Genomic DNA, 16,048 nt, shown 5'->3' on the forward strand with positions numbered 1-16,048 from the left:
AGATTTTTATTTATAAAATTATAAAGTAATTCTATTTTTATTTAAGTTTTAAATATAAGTTTTTATTATACACATAATTTTTTTTATATAAACAGAAAAAATTAAAAACAGAAAATAAAAAAATAAATAAAGAAAAACGCGTTGAATTTAAATAACCTGTCAGTTGAAAACTGGAACCCCGCGACTCGCGGGGTTTGATGCATTAAATACCGCAACTCGCGGAGTAATCCTGACACGCTGACAGAAACCCTAAACTGAATTAATTACGGGGTAATTAATTATTATTATTATTATTTAACCCTAATTATTATTATTATTATAATTAGTTTTATTTTAACTTTTACTTTTTATTTAATTTATGTATTTAGTATTAATTAGTTTTATTAAATTGTAAAATTAATAGTTTTAATAAATAAATAATATAAAAATAATATTTTTATAAAAATTGTAATTTTTACAACTTTTTGTATATTTTTATATTTTGTCCCTTTTTAATCGTTTTAACGTAATATTTGTATTTTTAGCTCATATTTAGTTTTAAACTTAGTTTTTGCCATAGTTATTTTTATTTCTATATTTTTAGGCTTTGCCGTAGAATTCCTTAAGTGCTTTTTCTTATACTAAGATTTAGGTACTTTAGAATTTTACGACGCCTTTTTAAGTTTTAGTTTCTTTTTAAGTTATTTCCATTTGGGATTTAGTTTTTCCTGTAAGCTTTAATATTTTTAGACACCTTTTACCTATGTATCAATTATCATTCCAATTAGTAATTTCAATTTGCGATTATAATTTTAAGTTAGTTGTAGTAATAAGGTTAGGTTAGTCAAGTATTTTTAAGTTTTATAAGTTTCTTTAATTTTTCCGTCACCTTTTATTTTTCAACCATTTTTTTTTTCGACCTTTTTCCGACGAACTCTTTTTCTTTCTTATTTCTCGCTATTCTAGTTTTAGGACATAGATTTTTATTCTACTTCTTATCTTAATTTCTTAAAATTACGAAAATTTATTTTAAGTGGTTAAATTGATAGACATCAAAATTTTCTGGTTCGTAGTAATAGTTGGATTTGTACGTGGACCGGGTTATTGGAGCCAAACAGTCTTCAATTATATTGAGACCAAACGAATCCTGCCCCTCTGCTGCATCTTTTGGCTATTCGAAACGTGGGCAAAATCAGAAAAGTCTATTGATTGGATAACTTATTATAATTTTTCTTTCCTTTTAAAAACTAATAGGATATTCAGTGAATGCACCGAGCAAGACGATCACCACCTTTTGTACGTTCACCACCTGTAACTAGATCAAGACATTTAGCAAATATTACTGCCGTTGATTTTTCTTTAGAATCGTCATCCAGTCGACCAAGTACTTCAGTTCAAATTTCCGATAATCCATTTTTTGAACCCGACCTCACAATTGAGAATCCGGAGAATATTCAGGAACGGTTCATAGATCCTGAACCACTAAACTTTCCCCCGGAACCACCAATCATTCAAACAGAGATTGTTGAGGAACGAACCATTAAATCAGAATCCTCTAGTGATTCCGATTCAACAAATTCAATTATGGAGAATCTGGAACCTTTAAGTATGGAAGACCGAATGAGAGCTAAACGCACTGGCCAAGGTCACGCAATTACTCATCCAGACATTAATGCGCCAGATTATGAAATCAAAGGACAAATTCTACACATGGTGACTAATCAATGCCAATTTAGTGGTGCGCCGAAGGAAGATCCAAATGAACATCTACGTACCTTTAATAGGATCTGCACACTATTTAAAATCCGAGAAGTGGAGGATGAACAGATATATCTCATGTTATTTCCCTGGACATTAAAGGGAGAAGCCAAAGATTGGTTGGAATCGTTACCTGAAGGGGCGATTGATACATGGGACGTTTTAGTTGAAAAATTTCTTAAACAATTCTTTTCGGCATCTAAAGCCGTAAGACTTCAAGCAGAAATTGTTACGTTCACACAGAAACCGAATGAAACTCTATATGAGGCGTGGACAAGATATGGAAAGTTGTTAAGAGGATGTCCGCAACATGGTTTAGACACCTACCAAATAGTACAAATATTCTACCAAGGATACGACATCACTATAAGGAAAGACATAGATATAGCAGCTGGTGGTTCTATTATGAAGAAAACCGAAACTGATGCTTACAAAATTATTGATAACACTGCTTCCCACTCACATGAGTGGCACCAAGAAAAAGATATCGTTAGATCATCTAAATGAGCTAGAGCCGATTCTAGCCATGACTTAGATTCCATTTCCGCAAAGATAGATGCTGTGGAGAGACGAATGGAAAAGATGACTAAAGATATTCACTCAATACGAATTAGTTGTGAGCAGTGTGGAGGACCACATTTGACAAAAGATTGTCTCAGTATTGAATTAACAATGGAACAAAGAGAGAATATTTCATACATAAACCAAAGGCCTGGAAATAATTATCAGAATAATTATCAACCGCCAAGACCGATTTACAATCAAAACCAGAATTATAACAGAAATATTCCATACAATAACCAACAAGGTCCTAGCAATCAACAAGTATCCAATAATACTTACAATCAGCAAAGACCTAATTTTCAAAACAAACCACCACAAAAACCCGATGATAAAAAGTCGAATTTAGAAGATATGATGACGAAGCTAGTTAAAACTCAAAGGCAGTTTTTCACATCTCAGAAACAAACCAATGAACAAAATGCTCACGCATTTAGAAATCAACAAGCTTCTATTCAAAATCTAGAACAAGAAGTAAGTAACCTAGCAAGGTTAATAGGTGAAAGAAAACCGGGAAGTCTACCTAGTGATACAAATGCTAACCCCCGGAATGAAACAGCTAAAGCTATTACCACAAGAAGTGGTACAACACTTAAACCACCGAAAATACCTGTAATTTTTGATGAAGCTATTCCTACTCCACAAGAACCACAACCTGATCAAGATAAGGAAAAAGAACCGGTAGTTGAAAAGGTTAATGAAGATAACACAGTTAAGGCTAAACCTTATGTTAAACCATACCAACCACCACTTCCTTACCCGAGTAAAATGAAGAAAGAGAAACTTGAAGCCGAGCAATCTAAATTCTTGGATATGTTTAAACAGATAAATGTAAATCTTCCTTTCATTGATGTGATTTCAGGAATGCCTAGATATGCTAAATTCTTGAAAGATCTAATTTCAAATAGAAAGAAAATGGAAGAACTCTCGGCTGTTACTATGAATGCTAATTGTTCAGCAGTGCTGTTGAATAAGATACCAGAAAAACTATCTGATCCAAGAAGTTTCACAATTCCATGTTTTCTGGGTAGTCTTAGTTCAATAGAAGCATTGGCAGACTTAGGTGCTAGTATAAATCTAATGCCGTATTCACTATACACTAAACTAGACCTTGGAGAATTGAAACCAACAAGAATAAGCATACAACTAGCCGATAGATCAATAAAATATCCTAGAGGGATAATGGAGAACATGCTAGTTAAAGTTGGTACTTTAGTATTTCCAGTAGATTTTGTTGTTCTGGACATGGAAGAAGATTCTCAAGTTCCTCTCATATTAGGAAGACCATTCTTAAACACGGCTAAAGCAATGATAGACGTGTTCGGTAAGAAATTGACCCTAAGTATAGAGGATGAGAGTGTTACCTTTTCAGTTGATAGAGCAATGCAACAACCACAATCTGCAGATGATACATGTTATTATATTCAAACTATAGATGCACATGCAGAATTATTAGAAGAATTTCCAGAATTACAAGGAACAGGAGAATGTTCTTTAGGAGAAGGTAATGAACCAATTGATGAAGCTGAAATGTTAGCTACACTTATAGCTAATGGATATGAACCAACAACAGAAGAAATTCAAATGCTAAAAGAAGAAGACAGATATCGATACAAATCATCGATAGAAGAACCTCCGAAATTAGAGTTAAAGCCACTTCCAAACCATTTGGAATACGCTTATTTACATGGTGAATCTGAATTACCTGTAATAATATCGTCTTCTCTTACTGAAAATGAGAAATCACAACTCATTTCTGTGTTGAAAGCTCATAAACCAGCCATTGCATGGAAGATTCATGATATTAAAGGAATAAGTCCTTCGTATTGCACACATAAAATCCTTATGGAAGAAGGTCATAAAACGTATGTGCAACGCCAACGAAGACTAAATCCTAATATGCAAGATGTAGTTAAGAAAGAGATTATTAAACTGCTAGATGCAGGTTTAATTTATCCAATCTCTGATAGTCCATGGGTAAGCCCAGTTCAATGCGTACCTAAGAAGGGTGGCATGACTGTCATTACAAATGAGAAAAATGAGCTTATTCCTACTAGGACTGTAACAGGATGGCGTGTGTGTATTGATTATAGAAAATTAAATGACGCCACCAGAAAAGATCACTTTCCCTTACCTTTCATAGATCAAATGTTGGAAAGATTAGCCGGAAATAGTTACTATTGTTTTCTAGATGGATTTTCCGGATATTTTCAAATTCCAATAGCACCCGAAGATCAAGAGAAAACCACATTCACGTGCCCTTATGGTACTTTTACTTACAAACGCATGCCATTTGGACTTTGCAACGCCCCTGCAACCTTTCAAAGGTGTATGATGGAGATTTTTCACGACATGATAGAAGAATGCATGGAAGTTTTCATGGATGACTTTTCAGTCTTCGGTGATACATTTAAATCATGTCTAGTTAATCTGGAACGAATGCTAATTAGATGCGAACAATCAAATCTAGTACTTAATTGGGAGAAATGCCATTTCATGGTTAAAGAAGGCATCGTTCTTGGACATAAAATTTCAAAAGAAGGAATTGAAGTGGATAGAGCTAAAGTAGATATAATTGCTAAACTTCCACATCTCACCAATGTTAGAGGAGTTAGGAGTTTTCTAGGGCATGCCGGTTTTTACCGACGTTTCATAAAAGATTTTTCTAAAATTGCCACTCCTATGAATAAACTCCTAGAAAAGGATGCTCCATTCATCTTTTCAGATGAGTGTATCAAATCTTTTAATATTCTTAAAGAAAAACTCACTAATGCGCCGATCATGATAACACCAAATTGGAATCTACCATTTGAACTAATGTGCGATGCAAGTGATTTTGCAATGGGAGCCGTTTTAGGACAAAGGATTGAAAAACGATTTCAACCTATATATTATGCTAGTAAGACGTTACAAGGAGCACAAACGAACTACACAACTACTGAAAAAGAACTCCTTGCTATTGTCTTTGCTTTTGACAAATTTCGATCATATCTCGTTCTAGCAAAAACGGTGGTCTATACCGACCATTCTGCTTTTAGATACTTATTTTCAAAACAAGATGCTAAACCAAGATTAATCCGTTGGATCTTACTCTTACAAGAGTTTGATATTGAAATCCGAGATAAAAGAGGAGCAGAAAATCTCGCCGCTGATCATCTTTCTCGTCTTGAAAATCCCGAATTAGAAGTTCTAAATGAATCGGCCATACAAGACAACTTTCCTGATGAATATCTATTGAAGATAGATTATAATGAAATCCCATAGTTTGCAGACTATGCAAACTACTTAGTTTGTGGATTCCTTGAGAAAGGATTATCGTACCAAAAACGAAAGAAATTCTTCAGTGATATAAAACACTATTTTTGGGAAGATCCACATCTGTTTAAAAGTTGTCCCGATGGAATAATACGCCGATGTGTATTTGGAGATGAAGCCAGTAAAATATTAAACCATTGTCACACAGGACCAACAGGAGGGCATTATGGGCCTCAACTAACAGCAAGAAAAGTTTATGAAGCTGGATTCTATTGGCCTACAAATTACAAAGACGCACACCTTCTTTGCAAATCCTGTGATGCATGTCAAAGGGCCGGAAAAATAAGTCAACGTGATGAAATGCCACAAAATGTCATCCAAGTATGTGAAGTATTTGACATTTGGGGTATTGACTTTATGGGTCCATTTCCAAAATCTCATAATAATCTATATATACTCGTAGCCATTGATTATGTATCTAAATGGGCGGAAGCACAAGCTCTCCCAACTAACGATGCACGAGTTGTAGTCAACTTTTTAAAACGTCTTTTTGCAAGGTTTGGAACACCGAAAGCTTTAATAAGTGATCGGGGTACTCATTTCTGTAATAATCAACTTGAAAAAGTTCTTAAAAGATATGGAGTAACTCATAAAATCTCCACCGCATATCATCCACAAACAAGTGGACAAATTGAAAATACCAACCGAGCTTTAAAACGTATTCTAGAGAAAACCATAGGATCAAATCCGAAGGAATGGTCCATTAAATTGGAGGATGCACTCTGGGCTTTTAGAACAGCCTACAAAACTCCAATTGGAACCACACCTTTTAGACTTGTTTATGGAAAAGCATGTCATCTTCCAGTAGAAATTGAACACAAAGCATTTTGGGCTTTGAAGACATGTAATCTTGATTTACATGAAGCTGGACGTTTACGATTAAGTCAACTAAACGAATTAGAAGAATTAAGGCATGAAGCATACGAAAATTCGTTAATCTATAAAGAAAGAACGAAGAAATGGCATGATAAAAGAATCAGAAGTTCAAAAGAATTTAAAGAAGGAGACAGAGTTCTTCTTTTCAATTCACGAGTCAAGCTATTTCCTGGAAAATTGAAATCAAGATGGTCTGGGCCATTCATAGTCAAAAGAGTTTTCCCATACGGAACGATAGAATTGATAAATTCAAATGGGATTGAATTTAAAGTTAATGGTCACAAAGTTAAACATTACATACATGGTCCGATGGAAGTTGACAATGAAGTTAATCATAATTTCGACACCACAGCTAACTAAGTGTGGGGAGAATCAAAGGGGTTTATGTATTTCTATTAGAGTTAGATTGTCTGTTTTCGTGTAGTTCTCGAAAATGGAACCCGAATGGTCTTTCCCTAGCAGACCCTAAAGAACTAGTCTTCTCCCCCCATTCTGAATTTTTATTTTTTTAGGTTTTTACAAAATGAAGACTGCCTGTGAACTAAACCATGGTCTAATGCTACACGCTTTGATCACTAAACGAAATAATGACATACTACCGAGTGAATTAGTATCAGTAATCAGAGAAAGAATGGACGGAGTTAGAAAAGAATCCAGATGCGAAGATAATAAGTTACAATTTGGTAAAGGAAAATCAAAATCCGCAGCGAAAAGAAGAGCACGACACCTAGAAAGATGTCACAAATGCGAAAAATGGTCACATGGAGGTAAATGTTCAAATAATCAAACCTATTCAAACACCGAATTTGTTACTTTATGCAGAGACGGACCGTTCATATGTTTAGAAGAAAAGACACTGAATGCTCGAGGTTACGCCTATGTAGCCATGGAAAACCAATTAAACCGACTATCTTATGAATGGGATAGATCATATAACTAAGAAATCTATTTCACAGGTATGTCTGTACAGTTTTTATTTTATTTTTTTTTTTTTAACCTTTTGATAATAAATGCTAATTTGTTCGCTAAAAAGTATTAAATTGGTATTAAATAAAATTAGGTTTGGCGACCAAAATTATTGATATCATTCAAAAATTTATTACATCACTGCGAAATTTAACGTTTATTCTTAAGGTATAAATATCTTTAATCAATCAACCCAAAATATTTCAAAAATTCGTCATGAGTTAAATTAGGTTTTGGAACCGAAATTACTTTACCGAAAAGAGGGGCGCATATTTTTGATAATATTTGATTGATTAAAGTGGGATAAAAAGCCAAAAAGATTTTTAATTTTATTTTTACCATGTTTTTAAAATTAATATATAAATCTTAAATTAATATTGTAAACTTTGTAAAAACAATATATTTAAAATTGTAAATATTTGAAAAATTAATATAAGTTTGGTGTGAATTTATAATATGAATTTTTAAATTAAGATTGGTGTGAATTTTTTATTTTTAAAATATGAATTTTTAATTTTATGCATTTTAAATTTTAAGTTTGGTGTGAATTTTTAATATTAATTTTGAATTTCAAATTTAAGTTGTGTGAATTTAAAAACAAAAATTTACTTTATCTCATTAAGTTAAAAATATGATTTTTAAAATTCGTCGTAAGTTGAAGATTAGGTCTTTGAGCCGAAATTACTTTACCCGAGGGAGGGACGAGAACTTTTATTATCATTATTTTTAATCTTATTGAATTAAAGTATGCCAAAAACATTAAAAAAAAAAAATCTTAGCTTTTAAAACAATCGCTACAAAAAGACAAATTTTAAAATTTTGTCGAAGGACGGACTAGGACATCGATCCGAAACGACCTCGTCCTCAATAATAAGGGAAACAAAATTTTAAAAATTATTTACTTAATTGTTTTATAAGTTAAAGATTATAAAAAAAAATATATATATACCAAACTCCGCGACTCGCGGAGTTTGAAGGCTTAAATGCCGCGAGTCGCGGGAGGACCAATTTACAGAAAAAAAAATATAACGCAAGAACTGATCAGTCCAACCCACAACACAAAACACATACAGCGAAAAGCTGCTCGAAAATACACGAAAAACACCCCCAAAAATCACAATTTTTAACCGTTAATCACCAAATCTTTTACTAAAATCATGTTGAGAAGGATGCTATCTAGGAATTACTCAAGAAAAACGGTAAATTTCTACACCTAAACACCATTTAATCCGAAATTTGTGTTCTTGAGCAATTTTTTCCCCAATTTGATTTTGATGCTTTTTAGTGTAATTATGCTTAAATTGTTTATGTATTATGCTTGTATAACCTAGATTGATGCTATTTAACATGATTAGAAGCCTTAAACTTCAAATTTTGAGTAATCTAGGGTTTGTGTTCTTGAGCAAATTTGGGGCTTTTTGATATAAACAGGTTATGGCCGATTTTTGTCATGAATTGTTGCTAAATTAAGTAGTGTAACATGTCTAGGTAGTTAAATGATCCAAACTTTGAGCCTAAACATGATTTTGAGAATTAAAGTGGACTTTTTCAAGTCTAAAATTCATGAACTTGATTTTTGAAAGATAATGCCATTTGAAACTTGTTTAATTGCTAGTAATGATTATTTTGACATGTTATTTGAGTTGAATGCTTATGAACTTGGCGAACATTTTCGTATATGCTTATTTGAAAATGTGTAGATTTGATGAAAATATGAAAATGAGCTTAAGTTTGATATAATTGATCATGTCATTGTAATTATTTTGATTGATGATTTTGCTGACACTAATGCATATTTGGATGCACAAAAATTGTGTTTGATGTGTTTTGCAGACTGAAAGGGGTGAATCTTCATCCCAAGCCCGCAATGCTCCTGCTGAGAATGCGGTACAACAGGAGGTGGATAACTACTACAAGCAGGATATACCTCATCCAGTCATGACCTTTTCTGATATGCACTTGGAAGAGTTACACCCGAACCTGAGATTTGACAGACTTTGGATAGATTATCCAAAATATCAAAGGGGTTTGCATACTCTTCATTCTAAGGTTGTTGAGGTACCGAGGGTCATAGAATGGGGACCCTTAGAAGCTGTAGAATTGGCCGGGCCAATTAGGGAATTACTTGTACAGAGGTATGGTAATTCTACTTTTAATGACTGGGTACGTTTATTCACCATGCGTAGACCTGTATATAAAGTATGGTGTGAAGAATTGTTGTGTAGTATAGAGTTGAATGATAGGGTAGCTAGTTTAACCGATCGTTCTTTTATTAGATTTTTGTTAGGCGGTTCGATGCGCCACATGTCTTTACTAGACATGGCTCAGGCTTTACGTATATATACGCCTGAGGAGTTAGCATCTGCTGATTGTAGAGGGTTGATACTAAACGGTAGAAAGATAGATGAAAATTTTGATACACACGGTGTGTGGAGTCAAATGACAAGCCATCACCGTTTCAAAGGGGGAAATTACTCTTATTTGGACATAGATAGAGCTGAATTAAGAGTAATTCATAGGTTTTTAGCTAATTCGATTACACAAAGGGGTAAGAACAAGGAAAAAGTAAATGAACAGGATTTGTTTTACCATATGTGTATTCGAGACCCACAAAGCGCTGTAAGTATACCGTATTGTGTGGGTTATTATTTATCAGCTATGGTTCGGGGGATGAGACCGCATAGCATAATAGGAGGTGGTATTTTTATTACTTTGATTGGTGAATATCTCGGTGTGGATATAAGTCGGGGGGGATTATTAGTAGAAGAACCAGAACCCCGAGATACTATAGGTTTAAATGTATACCATGGTGCGAAAGTTTTGAAGAGGCGAAATAACGCCGCAGTACCATACCATGGTAGACATCCACAGGTTGAGAGAAACCAACAGCAAGGTACTGTAGGAGGGGGAAATGAGATGCAAGAAATGCAAAGGTTTATAGCTTCACAGGAGTACGAAAATGCTAGACAGAGAGCACTTGAAGATTGGCAAGTTCATCAGAACCAAATCATAGCTCATTGCCAACATATAGGTAGAAACTATATTCCTACACCGAAACCCATCTTCCCTCCCTGGTCTATAGAGATGCAACCACCTTATCCTACGTATAACCCTGCCGAAGCATTCTATAGCACCTATGGTTATGCCTGGAACCCCTATTGGTATCAATATCATCCATAGTCTACTTATTTTTTTTTTTTTGGAATTTTTAATGATTGATACGTTTAATACTTTTGTTAATATTGTAATCATTTTTATAATTGTCTAACTTTTATTCTTAGATTTTAATAATTTTTGAATGTGGGGTAATATACCAAACTTCAAAAATATGTATATATGTTTTCAGTTTATCTTATGTACACAACAGGGTAAAACAACGCATTTTCAAAGACTGGCATTAAGTTCAGCAAAAACAACTAATTTTGACTACAAGATGCAAAATATATGTGAAATAACAACAAGACGGAATGAACAAATGATGTGCACCATTTATCATTCAGCAAACAAACGCCAATATATTTGGAAACTTTGGTAAAAATTTAATCATTTTCACACAAATCACCCTCAATAATTTAAATTATTACTGATTTCTTGCAAATGAGGGCATTGCAAGATCTTAAGTGTGGGAAGGGGTCAAATTCTTTCGGATATTAAAATTTTTTACTTTATACACTTGGTTACCATTAAAAATACTAGTAAAGCAGTAGTTGTATTAGAATCTAGTGCTCTCTGATAAAAAAGAACAGCCCTAGTCTTATATACTGACTACCCAATTCTAGTAAAATTTTTCAAAATTTTCAATTAAATGAACTCAAAATCATGTTTATACATATTTATGAACGATAAAACTAGGTTTTAACACCGAAATTATTGTTACCTCGGAAAGGACATAAATTGAGAAACAAACCAAAATGTTAAAATTCATTTAAAATGGAATAGAGGACGATAAAAAGGAAAATAAAAGCCAAGTGTGGGAAAATTTACCAAGTTATCTTAAACATATGTCACATATATCTGTAACAAATAACTGAAAATACTTTTGCTTTGGACTAAACTAAACTGTTTTACCCGATGAAAGAAAAGAAGAGATGGATCTACACGATGAATCAATTCCATCATCAAAAGGAAGTAAAGTCTTCCGAAAAAGACACGCGCTTCTTGATTTAGGTCAGGAAGTTGTCGTCCAGACCAGCTGTAGGTTGACGAAAAATCTAGAAAAGTCATCACTAAAATCAGCAGGAAATCCACGGACCTCAGCATTAAACAGGGTCGCCAAGTGGTCAGATTTATCCTAACCATGAGAAGGATTTATCTCGTACAATGGGGGGGCACCATGCAAATTAGCTGGATAAGACTAATGAATCAGATCCCCAGAAAGGATAATCTCCTTAAAAATTAAAAATCAGCTTTTAAGACTGATATTACTCAATCCTTGAGATTGACCTTAAAGATTGAAAATTACAAACTCATGGAATTCAATGATATCTAAACTCGAGCTTGAACGAGAAAATATTTTGATCAAAATTACAAACCGATTTGTTTTCTGAAAACCCTATTTTCAATGCGTTCATTACCATTGAACGTAAAATCCAAGGAATTCACCTGGAATTCATTAGGTCACCTGAACTAAATCGGGTGTCAACCGTAAGAACGGTGGTTGCATAGTGGTCGAAGACAGGACCTTGTGCCAGACCGAAAAATCATAAGGGTGAGCTTTACTATTGCTCCTACCAAGGATAGTAATTGCGTCCGACACGTTATAGACCATAATTAAAAGCATGTCAGGGGACATTGCTTTAACAGTTGCTTGTTCAACGCTTTCCTTTACAACCGGACGGTAGTTTACCGAAAAGTAATATACAGGACAAGTAAACTGGACGTGTTGCTTTCCAAATACAAGGTTAGCAAGTGGGTGACACAAAACCGCAAGTTTTGAGCTAAAATTTTCAAATCTGAAACCCACAAAACCCACAAAAATATTTTGCAAACACCGGTAAAGGGTTATCCCGGAAAACTTATCTAGGGTAAAAACTAGATTTAATTTTCAAAAGATCAAATGTTTTCATAAAGATCCAATTTCCTTAATGGATCTAAATTTTTATAGTTATGTGGGACTGTAAACCATATCGTTACTACCATTGTTTATACCACCGTATAGAAATCACTGATGTACAAAGTGTGAAGAATAAAGAAGTGATTCTAGTATTTCAAGACGATATTGCTTGAGGACAAGCAACGCTTAAGTGTGGGAATATTTGATAATGCTAAAAACGAACATATATTTCATAGAATTATTCCTCAAGAAAGACAAGCTTTTAGTTGCAATTGCTCTATTTACAAGTGAGATTCGTTTAAATAATAAAAGGTGAAGACAAAAGAGAGATTCGACGAATTGAAGACGAAAACGACCAAAAAGCTCAAAAGTACAAAAGACAATAAAAAAGGTTCCAATTATTGACAAGAAACGTCTCGAAATTACAAGAGTACAAGATTCAAAACGCAAAGTACAAGATATTAAATTGTACGCAAGGACGTTCGAAAATCTGAAACCGGGACCAGAGTCAACTCTCAACGCTCGACGCAACGGACTAAAAATTACAAGTTAACTATGCACATAAATATAATATAATATTTAAATAATTCTTATAATTATTTAATATATTATATTTATTTAAAACCGTCGGTAAACAAAGAGCCAAACTCCTCTGAGCTGTAATTTCAAACTCCGCGACTCGCGGAGTTTGAAGGCCAAAATGGCCGCGAGTCGCGGAACCCCAATTTCAGAAACTCCCTATAAAGCTCGCGCATTCTGATCGTAAAAAATAATCTTTTTCTTCTCCTCATTCATACGTAAAATATATATATATATATTTATAATTTATATTTTAATTTTAATTATAATTCTAATAATAAGGGTATGTTAGCGAATGTTGTAAGGGTGTAAGTCGAAATTATGTCCGTGTAACGCTACGCTATTTTTAATCATTGTAAGTTATGTTCAACCTTTTTAATTTAATGTCTCATAGCTAAGTTATTATTATGCTTATTTAAAACGAAGTAATCATGATGTTGGGCTAATTACTAAAATTGGGTAATTGGGCTTTGTACCATAATTGAGGTTTGGACAAAAGAACGACACTTGTGGAAATTAGACTATGGGCTATTAATGGGCTTTATATTTGTTTAACTAAATGATAGTTTGTTAGTGTTAATATAAAGATTTACAATTGGGCGTCCCTATAAATTACCATATACACTCGATCGGACACGATGGGCGGGGTATTTATATGTACAAATAATCGTTCATTTAACCGGACACGGGAATGGATTAATAGTCACTAGAATAATTAAAACAGGGGTGAAATTATGTACAAGGACACTTGGTATAATTGATAACAAAATATTAAAACCTTGGGTTACACTCAGTCGACATCCTGGTGTAATTATTAAACAAAGTATTAAAATCTTGTTACAGTTTAAGTCCCCAATTAGTTGGAATATTTAACTTTGGATATAAGGATAATTTGACGAGGGCACTCGCACTTTATATTTATGACTGATGGACTGTTATGGACAAAAACCAGACGGACATATTAAATAATCCAGGACAAAGTACAATTAACCCATGGGCATAAAACTAAAATCAACACGTCAAACATCATGATTACGGAAGTTTAAATAAGCATAATTCTTTTATTTCATATTTAATTTCCTTTATTTTATATTTAATTGCACTTCTAATTATCGCATTTTTATTGTTATTGTATTTAATTGCACTTTTAATTATCGTACTTTTTAATTATCGCAAGTTTATTTTATCGCATTTTTATTATTCGCAATTTCCTTATCGTTATTTACCTGCCGCTTTAATTTAAGTTTTGTATTTATTTTTAATATTTTACATTTGGTTTTAACTGCGACTAAAGTTTTAAAATCGACAAACCGGTCATTAAACGGTAAAAACCCCCCTTTATAATAATAATATTACTTATATATATATTTGTATTTTATAAAAGTAAACTAATATAGCGTTAAGCTTTGTTTAAAGATTTCCCTGTGGAACGAACCGGACTTACTAAAAACTACACTACTGTACGATTAGGTACACTGCCTATAAGTGTTGTGGCAAGGTTTAAGTATATCCATTCTATAAATAAATAAATATCTTGTGTAAAATTGTATCGTATTTAATAGTATTTTCTGTAAAAATATAAGCTATTTTATATACTACCCCGCTGCACATCAGTACCTAATCGTACAGTAGTGTAGTTTTTAGTAAGTCCGGTTCGTTCCACAGGGATCTTAGCCAATATTAACGCTATATTTTTAAAAACTATATTTGTAAAAATATAAATATATATATATAAATATATATATATAATATATATATATATATATATATATATATATATATATATATATATATATATATATATATATATATATATATATATATATATATATATATATATATATATATATATATATATATATATATATATATATATATGTAGTATTATTATAAAAAGGGAGTTCTTACCGTTTAATGACCGGTTTGTCGATTTTAAAACTTTAGTCGCAGTTAAAACCTAATGTAAAATATTAAATATATAAAAGACTTAATTTAAAACGTAAAGTAAATAAAAATAATGAAATTGCGATAAATAAAATGACGATAAATAAAATTGCGATAATTAAAAAGTACGATAATTAAAAGTGCAATTAAATACAATGACAGTAAATAAAAGTGCGATAATTAAAAGTGCAATTAAATATGAAATAAAGAAATTATGCTTATTTAAACTTCCGTAATCATGATGTTTGACGTGTTGATTTTAGTTTATTACCATGGGTTAATTGTCCTTTATCCTGGATTATTCAATATGTCCGTCAGGTTTTTGTCCATAACAGTCCATCAGTCATAAATATAAAGTGCGAGTGTCCTCGTCAAATTATCCTTATATCCGAAGTCAAATATTCCAACTAATTGGGGACTTAAACTATAATTACACCAAGTGTCCTTGTATATAATTCACCCCTGTTTTAATAAGTCCATTGACTATTAATCCATTCCCGTGTCCGATTAAATGAACGATTATTAGTACTTATAAATATCCCGCCCATCGTGTCTGATCGAGTGTATATGGTTATTTATAGGTACGTCCAATTGTAAATATTTATATTAAATTAACAAACTATCATTTAATTAAACAAATATAAGGCCCATTAATAGCCCATAGTCTAATTTCCACAAGTGTCGTTCTTTTGTCCAAACCTCAATTATGGTACAAAACCCAATTACCCCGTCTTAATATTTTAGCCCAACATCATGATTACTTCGGCTTAAATAAGCATAATAATAACTTAGCTACGACACATTAATTTAAAAAGGTTGAACATAACTTACAATGATTAAAAATAGCGTAGCGTTACATGGACAGAATTTCGACTTACACCCTTACAACATTCGCTAACATACCCTTATTATTAAAATTAAAATTAAAATTAAAATTATAATATATATATATATATATATATATATATATATATATATATATATATATATATATATATATATATATATATATATATA

Source organism: Rutidosis leptorrhynchoides, chromosome 2, assembly GCF_046630445.1.
Source record: "Rutidosis leptorrhynchoides isolate AG116_Rl617_1_P2 chromosome 2, CSIRO_AGI_Rlap_v1, whole genome shotgun sequence".
In the NCBI taxonomy this organism is placed as follows: Eukaryota; Viridiplantae; Streptophyta; class Magnoliopsida; order Asterales; family Asteraceae; genus Rutidosis; species Rutidosis leptorrhynchoides.